The sequence below is a fragment of the Argiope bruennichi genome, chromosome 3 (genome assembly GCF_947563725.1).
Source record: "Argiope bruennichi chromosome 3, qqArgBrue1.1, whole genome shotgun sequence".
Lineage (NCBI taxonomy): Eukaryota > Metazoa > Arthropoda > Arachnida > Araneae > Araneidae > Argiope > Argiope bruennichi.
The window spans coordinates 32,397,778-32,421,291 of record NC_079153.1 but is presented as its reverse complement, the minus strand read 5'-3'; the positions used below and the strand labels follow the sequence as shown (position 1 = coordinate 32,421,291).

Here is a 23,514-nt window from a genome sequence, read left to right as displayed (position 1 = left end):
GATTATTTTTTAAAAATACTAGCTTCATATCAATTCCTAAGAAAGCATTTAAGTTCAATTTTATTTTTGGAGGCTGATGTCGGAAGACTGCGGTAGCGTGGCCGAGCGGTCTAAGGCGCTGGTTTAAGGCCCCAGTCTCTTCGGAGGCGTGGGTTCGAATCCCACCGCTGCCATCTCCCTCTTTTGCTTCAGCAAAGATTGAAATACGGCTACCACTCCGGTACGTTATAGCAAGTCAGAAAACTGATTCTATTTGCATAAAATATCATGTGATTAAACTCCGCACTTTCCCAATTGTAATATCCCTTCCCTTGACAGGATTATTATATGAAAATACTAGCTTCGTATCAATTCTTCAGAAAGAAATTAAGTTCAATTTTATTTTTGGAGGCTGATATCGGAAGACTGCGGTAGCGTGGCCGAGCGGTCTAAGGCGCTGGTTTTAGACACCAGTCTCTTCGGAGGCGTGGGTTCGAATCCCACCGCTTCCATCTCCTTCTTTTGCTTCAGCAAAGATTGAAATACGGCTACCGCTCCGGTACGTTAATGCAAGTCAGAAAACTGATTCTATTTGCATAAATTATCATGTGATTAAACTCCGCACTTTCCCAATTGTAATATCACTTCCCCTGACAGCATTATTTTAAAAAAATATAAGCTTCATATCAATTGCTAAGAAAGCATTTAAGTTCAATTTTATTTTTGGAGGCTGATATCGCAAGACTGTGGTAGCGTGGCCGAGCGGTCTAAGGCGCTGGTTTAAGGCACCAGTTTCTTCGGAGGCGTGGGTTCGAATCCCACCACTGCCATCTCCTTCTTTTGCTTCAGCAAAGATTGAAATACGGCTACTGCGCAGATAGTTTAATGCAAGTCAGAAAACTGATTCTATTTGCATAAAATATCATGTGATTAAACTCCGCACTTTCCCAATTGTAATATCACTTCCCCTAACAGGATTATTTTTTAAAAATACTAGCTTCATATCAATTCCTAAGAAAGCATTTAAGTTCAATTTTATTTTTGGAGGCTGATGCCGGAAGACTGCGGTAGCGTGCCCGAGCGGTCTAAGGCGCTGGTTTAAGGCACCATTCTCTTCGGAGGCGTGGGTTTGAATCCCACCGCTGCCATCTCCCTCTTTTGCTTCAGCAAAGATTGAAATACGGCTACCGCTCCGGTAGGTTAATGCAAGTCAGAAAACTGATTCTATTTGCATAAAATATCATGTGATTAAACTCCGCACTTTCCCAATTGTAATATCACTTCCCCTGACAGGATTATTTTTAAAAAATACTAGCTTCATATCAATTGCTAAGAAAGCATTTAAGTTCAATTTTTTTTTTGGAGGCTGATATCGCAAGTCTGTGGTAGCGTGGCCGAGCGGTCTAAGGCGCTGGTTTTAGGCACCAGTCTCTTCGGAGGCGTGGGTTCGAATCCCACCGCTGCCATCTTCTTCTTTTGCTTCAGCAAAGATTGAAATACGGCTACTGCGCAGATAGTTTAATGCAAGTCAGAAAACTGATTTTATTTGCATAAAATATCATGTGATTAAACTCCGCACTTTCCCAATTGTAATATCACTTCCCCTAACAGGATTATTTTTTAAAAATACTAGCTTCATATCAATTCCTAAGAAAGCATTTAAGTTCAATTTTATTTTTGGAGGCTGATGTCGGAAGACTGCGGTAGCGTGGCCGAGCGGTCTAAGGCGCTGGTTTAAGGCCCCAGTCTCTTCGGAGGCGTGGGTTCGAATCCCACCGCTGCCATCTCCCTCTTTTGCTTCAGCAAAGATTGAAATACGGCTACCACTCCGGTACGTTATAGCAAGTCAGAAAACTGATTCTATTTGCATAAAATATCATGTGATTAAACTCCGCACTTTCCCAATTGTAATATCACTTCCCCTGACAGCATTATTTTAAAAAAAATATAAGCTTCATATCAATTGCTAAGAAAGCATTTAAGTTCAATTTTATTTTTGGAGGCTGATATCGCAAGACTGTGGTAGCGTGGCCGAGCGGTCTAAGGCGCTAGTTTTAGGCACCAGTTTCTTCGGAGGCGTGGGTTCGAATCCCACCGCTGCCATCTCCTTCTTTTGCTTCAGCAAAGATTGAAATACGGCTACTGCGCAGATAGTTTAATGCAAGTCAGAAAACTGATTCTATTTGCATAAAATATCATGTGATTAAACTCCGCACTTTCCCAATTGTAATATCACTTCCCCTAACAGGATTATTTTTTAAAAATACTAGCTTCATATCAATTCCTAAGAAAGCATTTAAGTTCAATTTTATTTTTGGAGGCTGATGCCGGAAGACTGCGGTAGCGTGGCCGAGCGGTCTAAGGCGCTGGTTTAAGGCACCATTCTCTTCGGAGGCGTGGGTTTGAATCCCACCGCTGCCATCTCCCTCTTTTGCTTCAGCAAAGATTGAAATACGGCTACCGCTCCGGTAGGTTAATGCAAGTCAGAAAACTGATTCTATTTGCATAAAATATCATGTGATTAAACTCCGCACTTTCCCAATTGTAATATCACTTCCCCTGACAGGATTATTTTTAAAAAATACTAGCTTCATATCAATTGCTAAGAAAGCATTTAAGTTCAATTTTTTTTTTGGAGGCTGATATCGCAAGTCTGTGGTAGCGTGGCCGAGCGGTCTAAGGCGCTGGTTTTAGGCACCAGTCTCTTCGGAGGCGTGGGTTCGAATCCCACCGCTGCCATCTTCTTCTTTTGCTTCAGCAAAGATTGAAATACGGCTACTGCGCAGATAGTTTAATGCAAGTCAGAAAACTGATTTTATTTGCATAAAATATCATGTGATTAAACTCCGCACTTTCCCAATTGTAATATCACTTCCCCTAACAGGATTATTTTTTAAAAATACTAGCTTCATATCAATTCCTAAGAAAGCATTTAAGTTCAATTTTATTTTTGGAGGCTGATGTCGGAAGACTGCGGTAGCGTGGCCGAGCGGTCTAAGGCGCTGGTTTAAGGCACCAGTCTCTTCGGAGGCGTGGGTTTGAATCCCACCGCTGCCATCTCCCTCTTTTGCTTCAGCAAAGATTGAAATACGGCTACCGCTCCGGTAGGTTAATGCAAGTCAGAAAACTGATTCCATTTGCATAAAATATCATGTGATTAAACTCCGCACTTTCCCAATTGTAATATCACTTCCCCTGACAGGATTATTTTTTAAAAATACTAGCTTCATATCAATTCTTCAGAAAGAAATTAAGTTCAATTTTATTTTTGGAGGCTGATATCGGAAGACTGCGGTAGCGTGGCCGAGCGGTCTAAGGCGCTGGTTTAAGGCACCAGTCTCTTCGGAGGCGTGGGTTCGAATCCCACCGCTGCCATCTCCCTCTTTTGCTTCAGCAAAGATTGAAATACGGCTACCACTCCGGTACGTTATAGCAAGTCAGAAAACTGATTCTATTTGCATAAAATATCATGTGATTAAACTCCGCACTTTCCCAATTGTAATATCACTTCCCCTGACAGCATTATTTTAAAAAAATATAAGCTTCATATCAATTGCTAAGAAAGCATTTAAGTTCAATTTTATTTTTGGAGGCTGATATCGCAAGACTGTGGTAGCGTGGCCGAGCGGTCTAAGGCGCTGGTTTTAGGCACCAGTTTCTTCGGAGGCGTGGGTTCGAATCCCACCGCTGCCATCTCCTTCTTTTGCTTCAGCAAAGATTGAAATATGGCTACTGCGCAGATAGTTTAATGCAAGTCAGAAAACTGATTCTATTTGCATAAAATATCATGTGATTAAACTCCGCACTTTCCCAATTGTAATATCACTTCCCCTAACAGGATTATTTTTTAAAAATACTAGCTTCATATCAATTCCTAAGAAAGCATTTAAGTTCAATTTTATTTTTGGAGGCTGATGCCGGAAGACTGCGGTAGCGTGGCCGAGCGGTCTAAGGCGCTGGTTTAAGGCACCATTCTCTTCGGAGGCGTGGGTTTGAATCCCACCGCTGCCATCTCCCTCTTTTGCTTCAGCAAAGATTGAAATACGGCTACCGCTCCGGTAGGTTAATGCAAGTCAGAAAACTGATTCTATTTGCATAAAATATCATGTGATTAAACTCCGCACTTTCCCAATTGTAATATGACTTCCCTTGACAGGATTATTATATGAAAATACTAGCTTCATATCAATTCTTCAGAAAGAAATTAAGTTCAATTTTATTTTTGGAGGCTGATATCGGAAGACTGCGGAAGCGTGGCCGAGCGGTCTAAGGCGCTGGTTTTAGGCACCAGTCTCTTCGGAGGCGTGGGTTCGAATCCCACCGCTGCCATCTCCTTCTTTTGCTTCAGCAAAGATTGAAATACGGCTACCGCGCAGATAGTTTAATGCAAGTCAGAAAACTGATTCTATTTGCATAAAATATCATGTGATTAAACTCCGCACTTTCCCAATTGTAATATCACTTCCCCTAACAGGATTATTTTTTAAAAATACTAGCTTCAGATCAATTCCTAAGAAAGCATTTAAGTTCAATTTTATTTTTGGAGGCTGATGTCGGAAGACTGCGGTAGCGTGGCCGAGCGGTCTAAGGCGCTGGTTTAAGGCGCCAGTCTCTTCGGAGGCGTGGGTTCGAATCCCACCGCTGCCATCTAACTCTTTTGCTTCAGCAAAGATTGAAATACGGCTACCGCGCAGATAGTTTAATGCAAGTCAGAAAACTGATTCTATTTGCATAAAATATCATGTCATTAAACTCCGAACTTTCCCAATTGTAATATCACTTCCCCTAACAGGATTATTTTTTAAAAATACTAGCTTCATATCAATTCCTAAGAAAGCATTTAAGTTCAATTTTCTTTTTGGAGGCTGATGTCGGAAGACTGCGGTAGCGTGGCCGAGCGGTCTAAGGCGCTGATTTGAGGCACCAGTCTCCCCGGAGGCGTGGGTTTGAATCCCACCGCTGTAATCTCCCTCTTTTGCTTCAGCAAAGATTTAAATACGGCTACCGCTCCGGTAGGTTAATGCAAGTCAGAAAACTGATTCTATTTGCATAAAATATCATGTGATTAAACTCCGCACTTTCCCAATTGTAATATCACTTCCCCTAACAGGATTATTTTTTAAAAATACTAGCTTCATATCAATTCCTAAGAAAGCATTTAAGTTCAATTTTATTTTTGGAGGCTGATGTCGGAAGACTGCGGTAGCGTGGCCGAGCGGTCTAAGGCGCTGGTTTAAGGCAATAATCTCCCCGGAGGCGTGGGTTTGAATCCCACCGCTGTGATCTCCCTCTTTTGCTTCAGCAAAGATTGAAATACGGCTACCGCTCCGGTACGTTAATGCAAGTCAGAAAACTGATTCTATTTGCATAAAATATCATGTGATTAAACTCCGCACTTTCCCAATTGTAATATGACTTCCCTTGACAGGATTATTATATGAAAATACTAGCTTCATATCAATTCTTCAGAAAAAAATTAAGTTCAATTTTATTTTTGGAGGCTGATATCGGAAGACTGCGGAAGCGTGGCCGAGCGGTCTAAGGCGCTGGTTTTAGGCACCAGTCTCTTCGGAGGCGTGGGTTCGAATCCCAACGCTGCCATCTCCTTCTTTTGCTTCAGCAAAGATTGAAATACGGCTACCGCGCAGATAGTTTAATGCAAGTCAGAAAACTGATTCTATTTGCATAAAATATCATGTCATTAAACTCCGCACTTTCCCAATTGTAATATCACTTCCCCTGACAGGATTATTTTTAAAAAATACCAGCTTCATATCAATTCCTAAGAAAGCATTTAATTTCAATTTTGTTTTTGGAGGCTGATATCGCAAGACTGTGATAGCGTGGCCGAGCGGTCTAAGGAGCTGGTTTAAGGCACCAGTCTCTTCGGAGGCGTGGGTTCGAATCCCACCGCTGCCATCTAACTCTTTTGCTTCAGCAAAGATTGAAATACGGCTACCGCTCCGGTACGTTAATGCAAGTCAGAAAACTGATTCTATTTGCATAAAATATCATGTGATTAAAATCAGCACTTTCCCAATTGTAATATGACTTCCCTTGACAGGATTATTATATGAAAATACTAGCTTCATATCAATTCTTCAGAAAGAAATTAAGTTCAATTTTATTTTTGGAGGCTGATATCGGAAGACTGCGGAAGCGTGGCCGAGCGGTCTAAGGCGCTGGTTTTAGGCACCAGTCTCTTCGGAGGCGTGGGTTCGAATCCCAACGCTGCCATCTCCTTCTTTTGCTTCAGCAAAGATTGAAATACGGCTACCGCGCAGATAGTTTAATGCAAGTCAGAAAACTGATTCTATTTGCATAAAATATCATGTCATTAAACTCCGCACTTTCCCAATTGTAATATCACTTCCCCTGACAGGATTATTTTTAAAAAATACCAACTTCATATCAATTCCTAAGAAAGCATTTAATTTCAATTTTGTTTTTGGAGTCTGATATCGCAAGACTGTGATAGCGTGGCCGAGCGGTCTAAGGAGCTGGTTTAAGGCACCAGTCTCTTCGGAGGCGTGGGTTCGAATCCCACCGCTGCCATCTAACTCTTTTGCTTCAGCAAAGATTGAAATACGGCTTTCGCTCCGGTACGTTAATGCAAGTCAGAAAACTGATTCTATTTGCATAAAATATCATGTGATTAAACTCCGCACTTTCCCAATTGTAATATCACTTCCCCTGACAGGATTATTTTTAAAAAATATAAGCTTCATATCAATTGCTAAGAAAGCATTTAAGTTCAATTTTATTTTTGGAGGCTGATATCGCAAGACTGTGGTAGCGTGGCCGAGCGGTCTAAGGCGTTGGTTTTAGGCACCAGTCTCTTCGGAGGCGTGGGTTCGAATCCCACCGCTGCCATCTCCTTCTTTTGCTTCAGCAAAGATTGAAATACGGCTACTGCGCAGATAGTTTAATGCAAGTCAGAAAACTGATTCTATTTGCATAAAATATCATGTGATTAAACTCCGCACTTTCCCAATTGTAATATCACTTCCCCTAACAGGATTATTTTTTAAAAATACTAGCTTCATATCAATTCTTCAGAAAGAAATTAAGTTCAATTTTATTTTTGGAGGCTGATATCGGAAGACTGCGGATTCGTGGCCGAGCGGTCTAAGGCGCTGGTTTTAGGCGCCAGTCTCTTCGGAGGCGTGGGTTCGTATCCCACCGCTGCCATCTCCTTCTTTTGCTTCAGCAAAGATTGAAATACGGCTACCGCGCAGATAGTTTAATGCAAGTCAGAAAACTGATTCTATTTGCATAAAATATCATGTCATTAAACTCCGAACTTTCCCAATTGTAATATCACTTCCCCTAACAGGATTATTTTTTAAAAATACTAGCTTCATATCACTTCCTAAGAAAGCATTTAAGTTCAATTTTCTTTTTGGAGGCTGATGTCGGAAGACTGCGGTAGCGTGGCCGAGCGGTCTAAGGCGCTGGTTTGAGGCACCAGTCTCCCCGGAGGCGTGGGTTTGAATCCCACCGCTGTAATCTCCCTCTTTTGCTTCAGCAAAGATTTAAATACGGCTACCGCTCCGGTAGGTTAATGCAAGTCAGAAAACTGATTCTATTTGCATAAAATATCATGTGATTAAACTCCGCACTTTCCCAATTGTAATATCACTTCCCCTAACAGGATTATTTTTTAAAAATACTAGCTTCATATCAATTCCTAAGAAAGCATTTAAGTTCAATTTTATTTTTGGAGGCTGATGTCGGAAGACTGCGGTAGCGTGGCCGAGCGGTCTAAGGCGCTGGTTTAAGGCACCAGTCTCTTCGGAGGCGTGGGTTCGAATCCCACCGCTGCCATCTAACTCTTTTGCTTCAGCAAAGATTGAAATACGGCTACCGCTCCGGTACGTTAATGCAAGTAAGAAAACTGATTCTATTTGCATAAAATATCATGTGATTAAACGCCGCACTTTCCCAATTGTAATATGACTTCCCTTGACAGGATTATTATATGAAAATACTAGATTCATATCAATTCTTCAGAAAGAAATTAAGTTCAATTTTATTTTTAAAGGCTTATATCGGAAGACTGCGGAAGCGTGGCCGAGCGGTCTAAAACGCTGGTTTTAGGCACCAGTCTCTTCGGAGGCGTGGGTTCGAATCCCACCGCTGCCATCTCCTTCTTTTGCTTCAGCAAAGATTGAAATACGGCTACCGCGCAGATAGTTTAATGCAAGTCAGAAAACTGATTCTATTTGCATAAAATATCATGTCATTAAACTCCGAACTTTCCCAATTGTAATATCACTTCCCCTAACAGGATTATTTTTTAAAAATACTAGCTTCATATCAATTCCTAAGAAAGCATTTAAGTTCAATTTTATTTTTGGAGGCTGATGTCGGAAGACTGCGGTAGCGTGGCCGAGCGGTCTAAGGCGCTGATTTGAGGCAATAATCTCCCCGGAGGCGTGGGTTTGAATCCCACCGCTGTGATCTCCCTCTTTTGCTTCAGCAAAGATTGAAATACGGCTACCGCTCCGGTACGTTAATGCAAGTCAGAAAACTGATTCTATTTGCATAAAATATCATGTGATTAAACTCCGCACTTTCCCAATTGTAATATGACTTCCCTTGACAGGATTATTATATGAAAATACTAGCTTCATATCAATTCTTCAGAAAGAAATTAAGTTCAATTTTATTTTTGGAGGCTGATATCGGAAGACTGCGGAAGCGTGGCCGAGCGGTCTAAGGCGCTGGTTTTAGGCACCAGTCTCTTCGGAGGCGTGGGTTCGAATCCCAACGCTGCCATCTCCTTCTTTTGCTTCAGCAAAGATTGAAATACGGCTACCGCGCAGATAGTTTAATGCAAGTCAGAAAACTGATTCTATTTGCATAAAATATCATGTCATTAAACTCCGCACTTTCCCAATTGTAATATCACTTCCCCTGACAGGATTATTTTTAAAAAATACCAGCTTCATATCAATTCCTAAGAAAGCATTTAATTTCAATTTTGTTTTTGGAGGCTGATATCGCAAGACTGTGATAGCGTGGCCGAGCGGTCTAAGGAGCTGGTTTAAGGCACCAGTCTCTTCGGAGGCGTGGGTTCGAATCCCACCGCTGCCATCTAACTCTTTTGCTTCAGCAAAGATTGAAATACGGCTACCGCTCCGGTACGTTAATGCAAGTCAGAAAACTGATTCTATTTGCATAAAATATCATGTGATTAAAATCAGCACTTTCCCAATTGTAATATGACTTCCCTTGACAGGATTATTATATGAAAATACTAGCTTCATATCAATTCTTCAGAAAGAAATTAAGTTCAATTTTATTTTTGGAGGCTGATATCGGAAGACTGCGGAAGCGTGGCCGAGCGGTCTAAGGCGCTGGTTTTAGGCACCAGTCTCTTCGGAGGCGTGGGTTCGAATCCCAACGCTGCCATCTCCTTCTTTTGCTTCAGCAAAGATTGAAATACGGCTACCGCGCAGATAGTTTAATGCAAGTCAGAAAACTGATTCTATTTGCATAAAATATCATGTCATTAAACTCCGCACTTTCCCAATTGTAATATCACTTCCCCTGACAGGATTATTTTTAAAAAATACCAACTTCATATCAATTCCTAAGAAAGCATTTAATTTCAATTTTGTTTTTGGAGTCTGATATCGCAAGACTGTGATAGCGTGGCCGAGCGGTCTAAGGAGCTGGTTTAAGGCACCAGTCTCTTCGGAGGCGTGGGTTCGAATCCCACCGCTGCCATCTAACTCTTTTGCTTCAGCAAAGATTGAAATACGGCTTTCGCTCCGGTACGTTAATGCAAGTCAGAAAACTGATTCTATTTGCATAAAATATCATGTGATTAAACTCCGCACTTTCCCAATTGTAATATCACTTCCCCTGACAGGATTATTTTTAAAAAATATAAGCTTCATATCAATTGCTAAGAAAGCATTTAAGTTCAATTTTATTTTTGGAGGCTGATATCGCAAGACTGTGGTAGCGTGGCCGAGCGGTCTAAGGCGTTGGTTTTAGGCACTAGTCTCTTCGGAGGCGTGGGTTCGAATCCCACCGCTGCCATCTCCTTCTTTTGCTTCAGCAAAGATTGAAATACGGCTACTGCGCAGATAGTTTAATGCAAGTCAGAAAACTGATTCTATTTGCATAAAATATCATGTGATTAAACTCCGCACTTTCCCAATTGTAATATCACTTCCCCTAACAGGATTATTTTTTAAAAATACTAGCTTCATATCAATTCTTCAGAAAGAAATTAAGTTCAATTTTATTTTTGGAGGCTGATATCGGAAGACTGCGGAAGCGTGGCCGAGCGGTCTAAGGCGCTGGTTTTAGGCGCCAGTCTCTTCGGAGGCGTGGGTTCGTATCCCACCGCTGCCATCTCCTTCTTTTGCTTCAGCAAAGATTGAAATACGGCTACCGCGCAGATAGTTTAATGCAAGTCAGAAAACTGATTCTATTTGCATAAAATATCATGTCATTAAACTCCGAACTTTCCCAATTGTAATATCACTTCCCCTAACAGGATTATTTTTTAAAAATACTAGCTTCATATCAATTCCTAAGAAAGCATTTAAGTTCAATTTTCTTTTTGGAGGCTGATGTCGGAAGACTGCGGTAGCGTGGCCGAGCGGTCTAAGGCGCTGGTTTGAGGCACCAGTCTCCCCGGAGGCGTGGGTTTGAATCCCACCGCTGTAATCTCCCTCTTTTGCTTCAGCAAAGATTTAAATACGGCTACCGCTCCGGTAGGTTAATGCAAGTCAGAAAACTGATTCTATTTGCATAAAATATCATGTGATTAAACTCCGCACTTTCCCAATTGTAATATCACTTCCCCTAACAGGATTATTTTTTAAAAATACTAGCTTCATATCAATTCCTAAGAAAGCATTTAAGTTCAATTTTATTTTTGGAGGCTGATGTCGGAAGACTGCGGTAGCGTGGCCGAGCGGTCTAAGGCGCTGGTTTAAGGCACCAGTCTCTTCGGAGGCGTGGGTTCGAATCCCACCGCTGCCATCTAACTCTTTTGCTTCAGCAAAGATTGAAATACGGCTACCGCTCCGGTACGTTAATGCAAGTCAGAAAACTGATTCTATTTGCATAAAATATCATGTGATTAAACGCCGCACTTTCCCAATTGTAATATGACTTCCCTTGACAGGATTATTATATGAAAATACTAGATTCATATCAATTCTTCAGAAAGAAATTAAGTTCAATTTTATTTTTGGAGGCTGATATCGGAAGACTGCGGAAGCGTGGCCGAGCGGTCTAAAACGCTGGTTTTAGGCACCAGTCTCTTCGGAGGCGTGGGTTCGAATCCCACCGCTGCCATCTCCTTCTTTTGCTTCAGCAAAGATTGAAATACGGCTACCGCGCAGATAGTTTAATGCAAGTCAGAAAACTGATTCTATTTGCATAAAATATCATGTCATTAAACTCCGAACTTTCCCAATTGTAATATCACTTCCCCTAACAGGATTATTTTTTAAAAATACTAGCTTCATATCAATTCCTAAGAAAGCATTTAAGTTCAATTTTATTTTTGGAGGCTGATGTCGGAAGACTGCGGTAGCGTGGCCGAGCGGTCTAAGGCGCTGATTTGAGGCAATAATCTCCCCGGAGGCGTGGGTTTGAATCCCACCGCTGTGATCTCCCTCTTTTGCTTCAGCAAAGATTGAAATACGGCTACCGCTCCGGTGCGTTAATGCAAGTCAGAAAACTGATTCTATTTGCATAAAATATCATGTGATTAAACTCCGCACTTTCCCAATTGTAATATGACTTCCCTTGACAGGATTATTATATGAAAATACTAGCTTCATATCAATTCTTCAGAAAGAAATTAAGTTCAATTTTATTTTTGGAGGCTGATATCGGAAGACTGCGGAAGCGTGGCCGAGCGGTCTAAGGCGCTGGTTTTAGGCACCAGTCTCTTCGGAGGCGTGGGTTCGAATCCCAACGCTGCCATCTCCTTCTTTTGCTTCAGCAAAGATTGAAATACGGCTACCGCGCAGATAGTTTAATGCAAGTCAGAAAACTGATTCTATTTGCATAAAATATCATGTCATTAAACTCCGCACTTTCCCAATTGTAATATCACTTCCCCTGACAGGATTATTTTTAAAAAATACCAGCTTCATATCAATTCCTAAGAAAGCATTTAATTTCAATTTTGTTTTTGGAGGCTGATATCGCAAGACTGTGATAGCGTGGCCGAGCGGTCTAAGGAGCTGGTTTAAGGCACCAGTCTCTTCGGAGGCGTGGGTTCGAATCCCACCGCTGCCATCTAACTCTTTTGCTTCAGCAAAGATTGAAATACGGCTACCGCTCCGGTACGTTAATGCAAGTCAGAAAACTGATTCTATTTGCATAAAATATCATGTGATTAAACTCCGCACTTTCCCAATTGTAATATCACTTCCCCTGACAGGATTATTTTTAAAAAATATAAGCTTCATATCAATTGCTAAGAAAGCATTTAAGTTCAATTTTATTTTTGGAGGCTGATATCGCAAGACTGTGGTAGCGTGGCCGAGCGGTCTAAGGCGTTCGTTTTAGGCACCAGTCTCTTCGGAGGCGTGGGTTCGAATCCCACCGCTGCCATCTCCTTCTTTTGCTTCAGCAAAGATTGAAATACGGCTACTGCGCAGATAGTTTAATGCAAGTCAGAAAACTGATTCTATTTGCATAAAATATCATGTGATTAAACTCCGCACTTTCCCAATTGTAATATCACTTCCCCTAACAGGATTATTTTTTAAAAATACTAGCTTCATATCAATTCCTAAGAAAGCATTTAAGTTCAATTTTATTTTTGGAGGCTGATGTCGGAACACTGCGGTATCGTGGCCGATCGGTCTAAGGCGCTGGTTTAAGGCACCAGTCTCTTCGGAGGCGTGGGTTTGAATCCCACCGCTGCCATCTCCCTCTTTTGCTTCAGCAAAGATTGAAATACGGCTACCGCTCCGGTACGTTAATGCAAGTCAGAAAACTGATTCTATTTGCATAAAATATCATGTGATTAAACTCCGCACTTTCCCAATTGTAATATGACTTCCCTTGACAGGATTATTATATGAAAATACTAGCTTCATATCAATTCTTCAGAAAGAAATTAAGTTCAATTTTATTTTTGGAGGCTGATATCGGAAGACTGCGGAAGCGTGGCCGAGCGGTCTAAGGCGCTGGTTTTAGGCACCAGTCTCTTCGGAGGCGTGGGTTCGAATCCCACCGCTGCCATCTCCTTCTTTTGCTTCAGCAAAGATTGAAATACGGCTACCGCGCAGATAGTTTAATGCAAGTCAGAAAACTGATTCTATTTGCATAAAATATCATGTGATTAAACTCCGCACTTTCCCAATTGTAATATCACTTCCCCTAACAGGATTATTTTTTAAAAATACTAGCTTCATATCAATTCCTAAGAAAGCATTTAAGTTCAATTTTTTTTTGGAGGCTGATGTCGGAACACTGCGGTATCGTGGCCGATCGGTCTAAGGAGCTGGTTTAAGGCACCAGTCTCTTCGGAGGCGTGGGTTCGAATCCCACCGCTGCCATCTAACTCTTTTGCTTCAGCAAATATTGAAATACGGCTACCGCTCCGGTACGTTAATGCAAGTCAGAAAACTGATTCTATTTGCATAAAATATCATGTGATTAAACTCCGCACTTTCCCAATTGTAATATGACTTCCCTTGACAGGATTATTATATGAAAATACTAGCTTCATATCAATTCTTCAGAAATAAATTAAGTTCAATTTTATTTTTGGAGGCTGATATCGGAAGACTGCGGAAGCGTGGCCGAGCGGTCTAAGGCGCTGGTTTTAGGCACCAGTCTCTTCGGAGGCGTGGGTTCGAATCCCACCGCTGCCATCTCCTTCTTTTGCTTCAGCAAAGATTGAAATACGGCTACCGCGCAGATAGTTTAATGCAAGTGAGAAAACTGATTCTATTTGCATAAAATATCATGTCATTAAACTCCGCACTTTCCCAATTGTAATATCACTTCCCCTGACAGGATTATTTTTAAAAAATACCAGCTTCATATCAATTCCTAAGAAAGCATTTAATTTCAATTTTGTTTTTGGAGGCTGATATCGCAAGACTGTGATAGCGTGGCCGAGCGGTCTAAGGAGCTGGTTTAAGGCACCAGTCTCTTCGGAGGCGTGGGTTCGAATCCCACCGCTGCCATCTCCCTCTTTTGCTTCAGCAAAGATTGAAATACGGCTACCGCTCCGGTACGTTAATGCAAGTCAGAAAACTGATTCTATTTGCATAAAATATCATGTGATTAAACTCCGCACTTTCCCAATTGTAATATCACTTCCCTTGACAGGATTATTATATGAAAATACTAGCTTCATATCAATTCTTCAGAAAGAAATTAAGTTCAATTTTATTTTTTGAGGCTGATGTCGGAAGACTGCGGTAGCGTGGCCGAGCGGTCTAAGGCGCTGGTTTAAGGCACCAGTCTCTTCGGAGGCGTGGGTTCGAATCCCACCGCTGCCATCTCCCTCTTTTGCTTCAGCAAAGATTGAAATACGGCTACCGCTCCGGTACGTTAATGCAAGTCAGAAAACTGATTCTATTTGCATAAAATATCATGTGATTAAACTCCGCACTTTCCCAATTGTAATATCACTTCCCCTGACAGGATTATTTTTAAAAAATATAAGCTTCATATCAATTGCTAAGAAAGCATTTAAGTTCAATTTTATTTTTGGAGGCTGATATCGCAAGACTGTGGTAGCGTGGCCGAGCGGTCTAAGGCGTTGGTTTTAGGCACCAGTCTCTTCGGAGGCGTGGGTTTGAATCCCACCGCTGCCATCTCCCTCTTTTGCTTCAGCAAAGATTGAAATACGGCTACTGCGCAGATAGTTTAATGCAAGTCAGAAAACTGATTCTATTTGCATAAAATATCATGTGATTAAACTCCGCACTTTCCCAATTGTAATATCACTTCCCCTAACAGGATTATTTTTTAAAAATACTAGCTTCATATCAATTCCTAAGAAAGCATTTAAGTTCAATTTTATTTTTGGAGGCTGATGTCGGAACACTGCGGTATCGTGGCCGATCGGTCTAAGGCGCTGGTTTAAGGCACCAGTCTCTTCGGAGGCGTGGGTTTGAATCCCACCGCTGCCATCTTCCTCTTTTGCTTCAGCAAAGATTGAAATACGGCTACCGCTCCGGTAGGTTAATGCAAGTCAGAAAACTGATTCTATTTGCATAAAATATCATGTGATTAAACTCCGCACTTTCCCAATTGTAATATGACTTCCCTTGACAGGATTATTATATGAAAATACTAGCTTCATATCAATTCTTCAGAAATAAATTAAGTTCAATTTTATTTTTGGAGGCTGATATCGGAAGACTGCGGAAGCGTGGCCGAGCGGTCTAAGGCGCTGGTTTTAGGCACCAGTCTCTTCGGAGGCGTGGGTTCGAATCCCACCGCTGCCATCTCCTTCTTTTGCTTCAGCAAAGATTGAAATACGGCTACCGCGCAGATAGTTTAATGCAAGTGAGAAAACTGATTCTATTTGCATAAAATATCATGTCATTAAACTCCGCACTTTCCCAATTGTAATATCACTTCCCCTGACAGGATTATTTTTAAAAAATACCAGCTTCATATCAATTCCTAAGAAAGCATTTAATTTCAATTTTGTTTTTGGAGGCTGATATCGCAAGACTGTGATAGCGTGGCCGAGCGGTCTAAGGAGCTGGTTTAAGGCACCAGTCTCTTCGGAGGCGTGGGTTCGAATCCCACCGCTGCCATCTCCCTCTTTTGCTTCAGCAAAGATTGAAATACGGCTACCGCTCCGGTACGTTAATGCAAGTCAGAAAACTGATTCTATTTGCATAAAATATCATGTGATTAAACTCCGCACTTTCCCAATTGTAATATCACTTCCCTTGACAGGATTATTATATGAAAATACTAGCTTCATATCAATTCTTCAGAAAGAAATTAAGTTCAATTTTATTTTTTGAGGCTGATGTCGGAAGACTGCGGTAGCGTGGCCGAGCGGTCTAAGGCGCTGGTTTAAGGCACCAGTCTCTTCGGAGGCGTGGGTTCGAATCCCACCGCTGCCATCTCCCTCTTTTGCTTCAGCAAAGATTGAAATACGGCTACCGCTCCGGTACGTTAATGCAAGTCAGAAAACTGATTCTATTTGCATAAAATATCATGTGATTAAACTCCGCACTTTCCCAATTGTAATATCACTTCCCCTGACAGGATTATTTTTAAAAAATATAAGCTTCATATCAATTGCTAAGAAAGCATTTAAGTTCAATTTTATTTTTGGAGGCTGATATCGCAAGACTGTGGTAGCGTGGCCGAGCGGTCTAAGGCGTTGGTTTTAGGCACCAGTCTCTTCGGAGGCGTGGGTTTGAATCCCACCGCTGCCATCTCCCTCTTTTGCTTCAGCAAAGATTGAAATACGGCTACTGCGCAGATAGTTTAATGCAAGTCAGAAAACTGATTCTATTTGCATAAAATATCATGTGATTAAACTCCGCACTTTCCCAATTGTAATATCACTTCCCCTAACAGGATTATTTTTTAAAAATACTAGCTTCATATCAATTCCTAAGAAAGCATTTAAGTTCAATTTTATTTTTGGAGGCTGATGTCGGAACACTGCGGTATCGTGGCCGATCGGTCTAAGGCGCTGGTTTAAGGCACCAGTCTCTTCGGAGGCGTGGGTTTGAATCCCACCGCTGCCATCTTCCTCTTTTGCTTCAGCAAAGATTGAAATACGGCTACCGCTCCGGTAGGTTAATGCAAGTCAGAAAACTGATTCTATTTGCATAAAATATCATGTGATTAAACTCCGCACTTTCCCAATTGTAATATGACTTCCCTTGACAGGATTATTATATGAAAATACTAGCTTCATATCAATTCTTCAGAAAGAAATTAAGTTCAATTTTATTTTTGGAGGCTGATATCGGAAGACTGCGGAAGCGTGGCCGAGCGGTCTAAGGCGCTGGTTTTAGGCACCAGTCTCTTCGGAGGCGTGGGTTCGAATCCCACCGCTGCCATCTCCCTCTTTTGCTTCAGCAAAGATTGAAATACGGCTACCGCTCCGGTACGTTAATGCAAGTCAGAAAACTGATTCTATTTGCATAAAATATCATGTGATTAAACTCCGCACTTTCCCAATTGTAATATCACTTCCCCTGACAGGATTATTTTTAAAAAATATAAGCTTCATATCAATTGCTAAGAAAGCATTTAAGTTCAATTTTATTTTTGGAGGCTGATATCGCAAGACTGTGGTAGCGTGGCCGAGCGGTCTAAGGCGTTGGTTTTAGGCACCAGTCTCTTCGGAGGCGTGGGTTTGAATCCCACCGCTGCCATCTCCCTCTTTTGCTTCAGCAAAGATTGAAATACGGCTACTGCGCAGATAGTTTAATGCAAGTCAGAAAACTGATTCTATTTGCATAAAATATCATGTGATTAAACTCCGCACTTTCCCAATTGTAATATCACTTCCCCTAACAGGATTATTTTTTAAAAATACTAGCTTCATATCAATTCCTAAGAAAGCATTTAAGTTCAATTTTATTTTTGGAGGCTGATGTCGGAACACTGCGGTATCGTGGCCGATCGGTCTAAGGCGCTGGTTTAAGGCACCAGTCTCTTCGGAGGCGTGGGTTTGAATCCCACCGCTGCCATCTCCCTCTTTTGCTTCAGCAAAGATTGAAATACGGCTACCGCTCCGGTAGGTTAATGCAAGTCAGAAAACTGATTCTATTTGCATAAAATATCATGTGATTAAACTCCGCACTTTCCCAATTGTAATATGACTTCCCTTGACAGGATTATTATATGAAAATACTAGCTTCATATCAATTCTTCAGAAAGAAATTAAGTTCAATTTTATTTTTGGAGGCTGATATCGGAAGACTGCGGAAGCGTGGCCGAGCGGTCTAAGGCGCTGGTTTTAGGCACCAGTCTCTTCGGAGGCGTGGGTTCGAATCCCACCGCTGCCATCTCCTTCTTTTGCTTCAGCAAAGATTGAAATACGGCTACCGCGCAGATAGTTTAATGCAAGTCAGAAAACTGATTCTATTTGCATAAATTATCATGTGATTAAACTCCGCACTTTCCCAATTGTAATATCACTTCCCCTAACAGGATTATTTTTTAAAAATACTAGCTTCATATCAATTCCTAAGAAAGCATTTAAGTTCAATTTTTTTTTTTGGAGGCTGATGTCGGAACACTGCGGTATCGTGGCCGATCGGTCTAAGGAGCTGGTTTAAGGCACCAGTCTCTTCGGAGGCGTGGGTTCGAATCCCACCGCTGCCATCTAACTCTTTTGCTTCAGCAAAGATTGAAATACGGCTACCGCTCCGGTACGTTAATGCAAGTCAGAAAACTGATTCTATTTGCATAAAATATCCTGTGATTAAACTCCGCACTTTCCCAATTGTAATATGACTTCCCTTGACAGGATTATTATATGAAAATACTAGCTTCATATCAATTCTTCAGAAAGAAATTAAGTTCAATTTTATTTTTGGAGGCTGATATCGGAAGACTGCGGAAGCGTGGCCGAGCTGTCTAAGGCGCTGGTTTTAGGCACCAGTCTCTTCGGAGGCGTGGGTTCGAATCCCACCGCTGCCATCTCCTTCTTTTGCTTCAGCAAAGATTGAAATACGGCTACCGCGCAGATAGTTTAATGCAAGTCAGAAAACTGATTCTATTTGCATAAAATATCATGTCATTAAACTCCGCACTTTCCCAATTGTAATATCACTTCCCCTGACAGGATTATTTTTAAAAAATACCAGCTTCATATCAATTCCTAAGAAAGCATTTAATTTCAATTTTGTTTTTGGAAGCTGATATCGCAAGACTGTGATAGCGTGGCCGAGCGGTCTAAGGAGCTGGTTTAAGGCACCAGTCTCTTCGGAGGCGTGGGTTCGAATCCCACCGCTGCCATCTCCCTCTTTTGCTTCAGCAAAGATTGAAATACGGCTACCGCTCCGGTACGTTAATGCAAGTCAGAAAACTGATTCTATTTGCATAAAATATCATGTGATTAAACTCCGCACTTTCCCAATTGTAATATCACTTCCCTTGACAGGATTATTATATGAAAATACTAGCTTCATATCAATTCTTCAGAAAGAAATTAAGTTCAATTTTATTTTTTGAGGCTGATGTCGGAAGACTGCGGTAGCGTGGCCGAGCGGTCTAAGGCGCTGGTTTAAGGCACCAGTCTCTTCGGAGGCGTGGGTTCGAATCCCACCGCTGCCATCTCCCTCTTTTGCTTCAGCAAAGATTGAAATACGGCTTCCGCTCCGGTACGTTAATGCAAGTCAGAAAACTGATTCTATTTGCATAAAATATCATGTGATTAAACTCCGCACTTTCCCAATTGTAATATCATTTCCCCTGACAGGATTATTTTTAAAAAATATAAGCTTCATATCAATTGCTAAGAAAGCATTTAAGTTCAATTTTATTTTTGGAGGCTGATATCGCAAGACTGTGGTAGCGTGGCCGAGCGGTCTAAGGCGTTGGTTTTAGGCACCAGTTTCTTCGGAGGCGTGGGTTCGAATCCCACCGCTGCCATCTCCTTCTTTTGCTTCAGCAAAGATTGAAATACGGCTACTGCGCAGATAGTTTAATGCAAGTCAGAAAACTGATTCTATTTGCATAAAATATCATGTGATTAAACTCCGCACTTTCCCAATTGTAATATCACTTCCCCTAACAGGATTATTTTTTAAAAATACTAGCTTCATATCAATTCCTAAGAAAGCATTTAAGTTCAATTTTATTTTTGGAGGCTGATGTCGGAACACTGCGGTATCGTGGCCGATCGGTCTAAGGCGCTGGTTTAAGGCACCAGTCTCTTCGGAGGCGTGGGTTTGAATCCCACCGCTGCCATCTCCCTCTTTTGCTTCAGCAAAGATTGAAATACGGCTACCGCTCCGGTAGGTTAATGCAAGTCAGAAAACTGATTCTATTTGCATAAAATATCATGTGATTAAACTCCGCACTTTCCCAATTGTAATATGACTTCCCTTGAAAGGATTATTATATGAAAATACTAGCTTCATATCAATTCTTCAGAAAGAAATTAAGTTCAATTTTATTTTTGGAGGCTGATATCGGAAGACTGCGGAAGCGTGGCCGAGCGGTCTAAGGCGCTGGTTTTAGGCACCAGTCTCTTCGGAGGCGTGCGTTCGAATCCCACCGCTGCCATCTCCTTCTTTTGCTTCAGCAAAGATTGAAATACGGCTACCGCGCAGATAGTTTAATGCAAGTCAGAAAACTGATTCTATTTGCATAAAATATCATGTGATTAAACTCCGCACTTTCCCAATTGTAATATCCCTTCCCTTGACAGGATTATTATATGAAAATACTAGCTTCTTATCAATTCTTCAGAAAGAAATTAAGTTCAATTTTATTTTTGGAGGCTGATATCGGAAGACTGCGGTAGCGTGGCCGAGCGGTCTAAGGCGCTGGTTTTAGGCACCAGTCTCTTCGGAGGCGTGGGTTCGAATCCCACCGCTGCCATCTCCTTCTTTTGCTTCAGCAAAGATTGAAATACGGCTACCGCGCAGATAGTTTAATGCAAGTCAGAAAACTGATTCTATTTGCATAAAATATCATGTGATTAAACTCCGCACTTTCCCAATTGTAATATCACTTCCCCTGACAGGATTATTTTTAAAAAATACCAGCTTCATATCAATTCCTAAGGAAGCATTTAATTTCAATTTTGTTTTTGGAGGCTGATATCGCAAGACTGTGATAGCGTGGCCGAGCGGTCTAAGGAGCTGGTTTAAGGCACCAGTCTCTTCGGAGGCGTGGGTTCGATTCCCACCGCTGCCATCTAACTCTTTTGCTTCAGCAAAGATTGAAATACGGCTACCGCTCCGGTACGTTAATGCAAGTCAGAAAACTGATTCTATTTGCATAAAATATCATGTGATTAAACTCCGCACTTTCCCAATTGTAATATCACTTCCCTTGACAGGATTATTATATGAAAATACTAGCTTCATATCAATTCTTCAGAAAGAAATTAAGTTAAATTTTATTTTTTGAGGCTGATGTCGGAAGACTGCGGTAGCGTGGCCGAGCGGTCTAAGGCGCTGGTTTAAGGCACCAGTCTCTTCGGAGGCGTGGGTTCGAATCCCACCGCTGCCATCTCCCTCTTTTGCTTCAGCAAAGATTGAAATACGGCTACCGCTCCGGTACGTTAATGCAAGTCAGAAAACTGATTCTATTTGCATAAAATATCATGTGATTAAACTCCGCACTTTCCCAATTGTAATATCACTTCCCCTGACAGGATTATTTTTAAAAAATATAAGCTTCATATCAATTGCTAAGAAAGCATTTAAGTTCAATTTTATTTTTGGAGGCTGATATCGCAAGACTGTGGTAGCGTGGCCGAGCGGTCTAAGGCGTTGGTTTTAGGCACCAGTCTCTTCGGAGGCGTGGGTTCGAATCCCACCGCTGCCATCTCCTTCTTTTGCTTCAGCAAAGATTGAAATACGGCTACTGCGCAGATAGTTTAATGCAAGTCAGAAAACTGATTCTATTTGCATAAAATATCATGTGATTAAACTCCGCACTTTCCCAATTGTAATATCACTTCCCCTAACAGGATTATTTTTTAAAAATACTAGCTTCATATCAATTCCTAAGAAAGCATTTAAGTTCAATTTTATTTTTGGAGGCTGATGTCGGAACACTGCGGTATCGTGGCCGATCGGTCTAAGGCGCTGGTTTAAGGCACCAGTCTCTTCGGAGGCGTGGGTTTGAATCCCACCGCTGCCATCTCCCTCTTTTGCTTCAGCAAAGATTGAAATACGGCTACCGCTCCGGTAGGTTAATGCAAGTCAGAAAACTGATTCTATTTGCATAAAATATCATGTGATTAAACTCCGCACTTTCCCAATTGTAATATGACTTCCCTTGACAGGATTATTATATGAAAATACTAGCTTCATATCAATTCTTCAGAAAGAAATTAAGTTCAATTTTATTTTTGGAGGCTGATATCGGAAGACTGCGGAAGCGTGGCCGAGCCGTCTAAGGCGCTGGTTTTAGGCACCAGTCTCTTCGGAGGCGTGCGTTCGAATCCCACCGCTGCCATCTCCTTCTTTTGCTTCAGCAAAGATTAAAATACGGCTACCGCGCAGATAGTTTAATGCAAGTCAGAAAACTGATTCTATTTGCATAAAATATCATGTCATTAAACTCCGAACTTTCCCAATTGTAATATCACTTCCCCTAACAGGATTATTTTTTAAAAATACTAGCTTCATATCAATTCCTAAGAAAGCATTTAAGTTCAATTTTATTTTTGGAGGCTGATGTCGGAAGACTGCGGTAGCGTGGCCGAGCGGTCTAAGGCGCTGGTTGAAGGCACCAGTCTCTTCGGAGGCGTGGGTTTGAATCCCACCGCTGCCATCTCCCTCTTTTGCTTCAGCAAAGATTGAAATACGGCTACCGCTCCGGTAGGTTAATGCAAGTCAGAAAACTGATTCCATTTGCATAAAATATCATGTGATTAAACTCCGCACTTTCCCAATTGTAATATCACTTCCCCTGACAGGATTATTTTTAAAAAATACCAGCTTCATATCAATTCCTAAGAAAGCATTTAATTTCAATTTTGTTTTTGGAGGCTGATATCGCAAGACTGTGATAGCGTGGCCGAGCGGTCTAAGGCGCTGGTTTAAGGCACCAGTCTCTTCGGAGGCGTGGGTTCGAATCCCACCGCTGCCATCTAACTCTTTTGCTTCAGCAAAGATTGAAATACGGCTACCGCTCCGGTACGTTAATGCAAGTCAGAAAACTGATTCTATTTGCATAAAATATCATGTGATTAAACTCCGCATTTTCCCAATTGTAATATCCCTTCCCTTGACAGGATTATTATATGAAAATACTAGCTTCATATCAATTCTTCAGAAAGAAATTAAGTTCAATTTTATTTTTGGAGGCTGACATCGCAAGACTGCGGTAGCGTGGCCGAGCGGTCTAAGGCGCTGGTTTTAGGCACCAGTCTCTTCGGAGGCGTGGGTTCGAATCCCACCGCTGCCTTCTCCCTCTTTTGCTTCAGCAAAGATTGAAATACGGCTACCGCTCCGGTACGTTAATGCAAGTCAGAAAACTGATTCTATTTGCATAAAATATCATGTGATTAAACTCCGCACTTTCCCAATTGTAATATCACTTCCCCTAACAGGATTATTTTTTAAAAATACTAGCTTCATATCAATTCCTAAGAAAGCATTTAAGTTCAATTTTATTTTTGGAGGCTGATGTCGGAACACTGCGGTATCGTAGCCGATCGGTCTAAGGCGCTGGTTTAAGGCACCAGTCTCTTCGGAGGCGTGGGTTTGAATCCCACCGCTGCCATCTCCCTCTTTTGCTTCAGCAAAGATTGAAATACGGCTACCGCTCCGGTAGGTTAATGCAAGTCAGAAAACTGATTCTATTTGCATAAAATATCATGTGATTAAACTCCGCACTTTCCCAATTGTA

The 23,514-nt window shown here is 41.5% G+C and overlaps 45 non-coding genes across 45 annotated transcripts; all 45 read left to right on the top strand.

Moving 5' to 3' along the window:
- Positions 1-91: 91 nt before the first annotated feature.
- Positions 92-173, top strand: Trnal-aag (transfer RNA leucine (anticodon AAG)). Its single transcript has one exon. It is a non-coding gene; the product is annotated as a tRNA-Leu (tRNA).
- A 236-nt stretch (positions 174-409) lies between these two features.
- Trnal-uag (transfer RNA leucine (anticodon UAG)) lies at positions 410-491 on the top strand. Its single transcript has one exon. It is a non-coding gene; the product is annotated as a tRNA-Leu (tRNA).
- A 236-nt stretch (positions 492-727) lies between these two features.
- Trnal-aag (transfer RNA leucine (anticodon AAG)) lies at positions 728-809 on the top strand. Its single transcript has one exon. It is a non-coding gene; the product is annotated as a tRNA-Leu (tRNA).
- Positions 810-1,363: 554 nt separating this feature from the next.
- On the top strand, positions 1,364-1,445 carry Trnal-uag (transfer RNA leucine (anticodon UAG)). Its single transcript has one exon. It is a non-coding gene; the product is annotated as a tRNA-Leu (tRNA).
- Positions 1,446-1,681: 236 nt separating this feature from the next.
- Trnal-aag (transfer RNA leucine (anticodon AAG)) lies at positions 1,682-1,763 on the top strand. Its single transcript has one exon. It is a non-coding gene; the product is annotated as a tRNA-Leu (tRNA).
- Positions 1,764-2,000: 237 nt separating this feature from the next.
- Positions 2,001-2,082, top strand: Trnal-uag (transfer RNA leucine (anticodon UAG)). The gene has a single exon. It is a non-coding gene; the product is annotated as a tRNA-Leu (tRNA).
- Positions 2,083-2,318: 236 nt separating this feature from the next.
- Trnal-aag (transfer RNA leucine (anticodon AAG)) lies at positions 2,319-2,400 on the top strand. The gene has a single exon. It is a non-coding gene; the product is annotated as a tRNA-Leu (tRNA).
- A 236-nt stretch (positions 2,401-2,636) lies between these two features.
- Trnal-uag (transfer RNA leucine (anticodon UAG)) lies at positions 2,637-2,718 on the top strand. The gene has a single exon. It is a non-coding gene; the product is annotated as a tRNA-Leu (tRNA).
- Positions 2,719-2,954: 236 nt separating this feature from the next.
- On the top strand, positions 2,955-3,036 carry Trnal-aag (transfer RNA leucine (anticodon AAG)). The gene has a single exon. It is a non-coding gene; the product is annotated as a tRNA-Leu (tRNA).
- Positions 3,037-3,272: 236 nt separating this feature from the next.
- Positions 3,273-3,354, top strand: Trnal-aag (transfer RNA leucine (anticodon AAG)). Its single transcript has one exon. It is a non-coding gene; the product is annotated as a tRNA-Leu (tRNA).
- A 236-nt stretch (positions 3,355-3,590) lies between these two features.
- Trnal-uag (transfer RNA leucine (anticodon UAG)) lies at positions 3,591-3,672 on the top strand. The gene has a single exon. It is a non-coding gene; the product is annotated as a tRNA-Leu (tRNA).
- A 236-nt stretch (positions 3,673-3,908) lies between these two features.
- Positions 3,909-3,990, top strand: Trnal-aag (transfer RNA leucine (anticodon AAG)). Its single transcript has one exon. It is a non-coding gene; the product is annotated as a tRNA-Leu (tRNA).
- Positions 3,991-4,226: 236 nt separating this feature from the next.
- On the top strand, positions 4,227-4,308 carry Trnal-uag (transfer RNA leucine (anticodon UAG)). Its single transcript has one exon. It is a non-coding gene; the product is annotated as a tRNA-Leu (tRNA).
- Positions 4,309-4,544: 236 nt separating this feature from the next.
- Positions 4,545-4,626, top strand: Trnal-aag (transfer RNA leucine (anticodon AAG)). The gene has a single exon. It is a non-coding gene; the product is annotated as a tRNA-Leu (tRNA).
- Positions 4,627-5,498: 872 nt separating this feature from the next.
- Positions 5,499-5,580, top strand: Trnal-uag (transfer RNA leucine (anticodon UAG)). Its single transcript has one exon. It is a non-coding gene; the product is annotated as a tRNA-Leu (tRNA).
- A 554-nt stretch (positions 5,581-6,134) lies between these two features.
- Positions 6,135-6,216, top strand: Trnal-uag (transfer RNA leucine (anticodon UAG)). Its single transcript has one exon. It is a non-coding gene; the product is annotated as a tRNA-Leu (tRNA).
- A 554-nt stretch (positions 6,217-6,770) lies between these two features.
- On the top strand, positions 6,771-6,852 carry Trnal-uag (transfer RNA leucine (anticodon UAG)). The gene has a single exon. It is a non-coding gene; the product is annotated as a tRNA-Leu (tRNA).
- A 554-nt stretch (positions 6,853-7,406) lies between these two features.
- Trnal-gag (transfer RNA leucine (anticodon GAG)) lies at positions 7,407-7,491 on the top strand. Its single transcript has one exon. It is a non-coding gene; the product is annotated as a tRNA-Leu (tRNA).
- A 233-nt stretch (positions 7,492-7,724) lies between these two features.
- On the top strand, positions 7,725-7,806 carry Trnal-aag (transfer RNA leucine (anticodon AAG)). Its single transcript has one exon. It is a non-coding gene; the product is annotated as a tRNA-Leu (tRNA).
- An 872-nt stretch (positions 7,807-8,678) lies between these two features.
- Trnal-uag (transfer RNA leucine (anticodon UAG)) lies at positions 8,679-8,760 on the top strand. The gene has a single exon. It is a non-coding gene; the product is annotated as a tRNA-Leu (tRNA).
- Positions 8,761-9,314: 554 nt separating this feature from the next.
- Positions 9,315-9,396, top strand: Trnal-uag (transfer RNA leucine (anticodon UAG)). Its single transcript has one exon. It is a non-coding gene; the product is annotated as a tRNA-Leu (tRNA).
- A 554-nt stretch (positions 9,397-9,950) lies between these two features.
- Positions 9,951-10,032, top strand: Trnal-uag (transfer RNA leucine (anticodon UAG)). Its single transcript has one exon. It is a non-coding gene; the product is annotated as a tRNA-Leu (tRNA).
- A 554-nt stretch (positions 10,033-10,586) lies between these two features.
- Positions 10,587-10,671, top strand: Trnal-gag (transfer RNA leucine (anticodon GAG)). Its single transcript has one exon. It is a non-coding gene; the product is annotated as a tRNA-Leu (tRNA).
- A 233-nt stretch (positions 10,672-10,904) lies between these two features.
- Trnal-aag (transfer RNA leucine (anticodon AAG)) lies at positions 10,905-10,986 on the top strand. Its single transcript has one exon. It is a non-coding gene; the product is annotated as a tRNA-Leu (tRNA).
- Positions 10,987-11,858: 872 nt separating this feature from the next.
- Trnal-uag (transfer RNA leucine (anticodon UAG)) lies at positions 11,859-11,940 on the top strand. The gene has a single exon. It is a non-coding gene; the product is annotated as a tRNA-Leu (tRNA).
- A 554-nt stretch (positions 11,941-12,494) lies between these two features.
- Trnal-uag (transfer RNA leucine (anticodon UAG)) lies at positions 12,495-12,576 on the top strand. Its single transcript has one exon. It is a non-coding gene; the product is annotated as a tRNA-Leu (tRNA).
- Positions 12,577-13,130: 554 nt separating this feature from the next.
- Trnal-uag (transfer RNA leucine (anticodon UAG)) lies at positions 13,131-13,212 on the top strand. Its single transcript has one exon. It is a non-coding gene; the product is annotated as a tRNA-Leu (tRNA).
- A 553-nt stretch (positions 13,213-13,765) lies between these two features.
- On the top strand, positions 13,766-13,847 carry Trnal-uag (transfer RNA leucine (anticodon UAG)). The gene has a single exon. It is a non-coding gene; the product is annotated as a tRNA-Leu (tRNA).
- Positions 13,848-14,401: 554 nt separating this feature from the next.
- Trnal-aag (transfer RNA leucine (anticodon AAG)) lies at positions 14,402-14,483 on the top strand. Its single transcript has one exon. It is a non-coding gene; the product is annotated as a tRNA-Leu (tRNA).
- A 236-nt stretch (positions 14,484-14,719) lies between these two features.
- On the top strand, positions 14,720-14,801 carry Trnal-uag (transfer RNA leucine (anticodon UAG)). The gene has a single exon. It is a non-coding gene; the product is annotated as a tRNA-Leu (tRNA).
- A 554-nt stretch (positions 14,802-15,355) lies between these two features.
- Trnal-uag (transfer RNA leucine (anticodon UAG)) lies at positions 15,356-15,437 on the top strand. The gene has a single exon. It is a non-coding gene; the product is annotated as a tRNA-Leu (tRNA).
- Positions 15,438-15,991: 554 nt separating this feature from the next.
- Positions 15,992-16,073, top strand: Trnal-aag (transfer RNA leucine (anticodon AAG)). Its single transcript has one exon. It is a non-coding gene; the product is annotated as a tRNA-Leu (tRNA).
- A 236-nt stretch (positions 16,074-16,309) lies between these two features.
- On the top strand, positions 16,310-16,391 carry Trnal-uag (transfer RNA leucine (anticodon UAG)). Its single transcript has one exon. It is a non-coding gene; the product is annotated as a tRNA-Leu (tRNA).
- Positions 16,392-16,945: 554 nt separating this feature from the next.
- Trnal-uag (transfer RNA leucine (anticodon UAG)) lies at positions 16,946-17,027 on the top strand. Its single transcript has one exon. It is a non-coding gene; the product is annotated as a tRNA-Leu (tRNA).
- A 236-nt stretch (positions 17,028-17,263) lies between these two features.
- Positions 17,264-17,345, top strand: Trnal-uag (transfer RNA leucine (anticodon UAG)). The gene has a single exon. It is a non-coding gene; the product is annotated as a tRNA-Leu (tRNA).
- Positions 17,346-17,899: 554 nt separating this feature from the next.
- Positions 17,900-17,981, top strand: Trnal-uag (transfer RNA leucine (anticodon UAG)). Its single transcript has one exon. It is a non-coding gene; the product is annotated as a tRNA-Leu (tRNA).
- Positions 17,982-18,536: 555 nt separating this feature from the next.
- On the top strand, positions 18,537-18,618 carry Trnal-uag (transfer RNA leucine (anticodon UAG)). The gene has a single exon. It is a non-coding gene; the product is annotated as a tRNA-Leu (tRNA).
- A 554-nt stretch (positions 18,619-19,172) lies between these two features.
- On the top strand, positions 19,173-19,254 carry Trnal-aag (transfer RNA leucine (anticodon AAG)). The gene has a single exon. It is a non-coding gene; the product is annotated as a tRNA-Leu (tRNA).
- A 236-nt stretch (positions 19,255-19,490) lies between these two features.
- Positions 19,491-19,572, top strand: Trnal-uag (transfer RNA leucine (anticodon UAG)). Its single transcript has one exon. It is a non-coding gene; the product is annotated as a tRNA-Leu (tRNA).
- Positions 19,573-20,444: 872 nt separating this feature from the next.
- Trnal-uag (transfer RNA leucine (anticodon UAG)) lies at positions 20,445-20,526 on the top strand. The gene has a single exon. It is a non-coding gene; the product is annotated as a tRNA-Leu (tRNA).
- A 554-nt stretch (positions 20,527-21,080) lies between these two features.
- On the top strand, positions 21,081-21,162 carry Trnal-aag (transfer RNA leucine (anticodon AAG)). The gene has a single exon. It is a non-coding gene; the product is annotated as a tRNA-Leu (tRNA).
- Positions 21,163-21,398: 236 nt separating this feature from the next.
- Positions 21,399-21,480, top strand: Trnal-uag (transfer RNA leucine (anticodon UAG)). The gene has a single exon. It is a non-coding gene; the product is annotated as a tRNA-Leu (tRNA).
- Positions 21,481-22,352: 872 nt separating this feature from the next.
- Trnal-aag (transfer RNA leucine (anticodon AAG)) lies at positions 22,353-22,434 on the top strand. Its single transcript has one exon. It is a non-coding gene; the product is annotated as a tRNA-Leu (tRNA).
- A 236-nt stretch (positions 22,435-22,670) lies between these two features.
- On the top strand, positions 22,671-22,752 carry Trnal-aag (transfer RNA leucine (anticodon AAG)). Its single transcript has one exon. It is a non-coding gene; the product is annotated as a tRNA-Leu (tRNA).
- A 236-nt stretch (positions 22,753-22,988) lies between these two features.
- Trnal-uag (transfer RNA leucine (anticodon UAG)) lies at positions 22,989-23,070 on the top strand. The gene has a single exon. It is a non-coding gene; the product is annotated as a tRNA-Leu (tRNA).
- Positions 23,071-23,514: the final 444 nt, after the last annotated feature.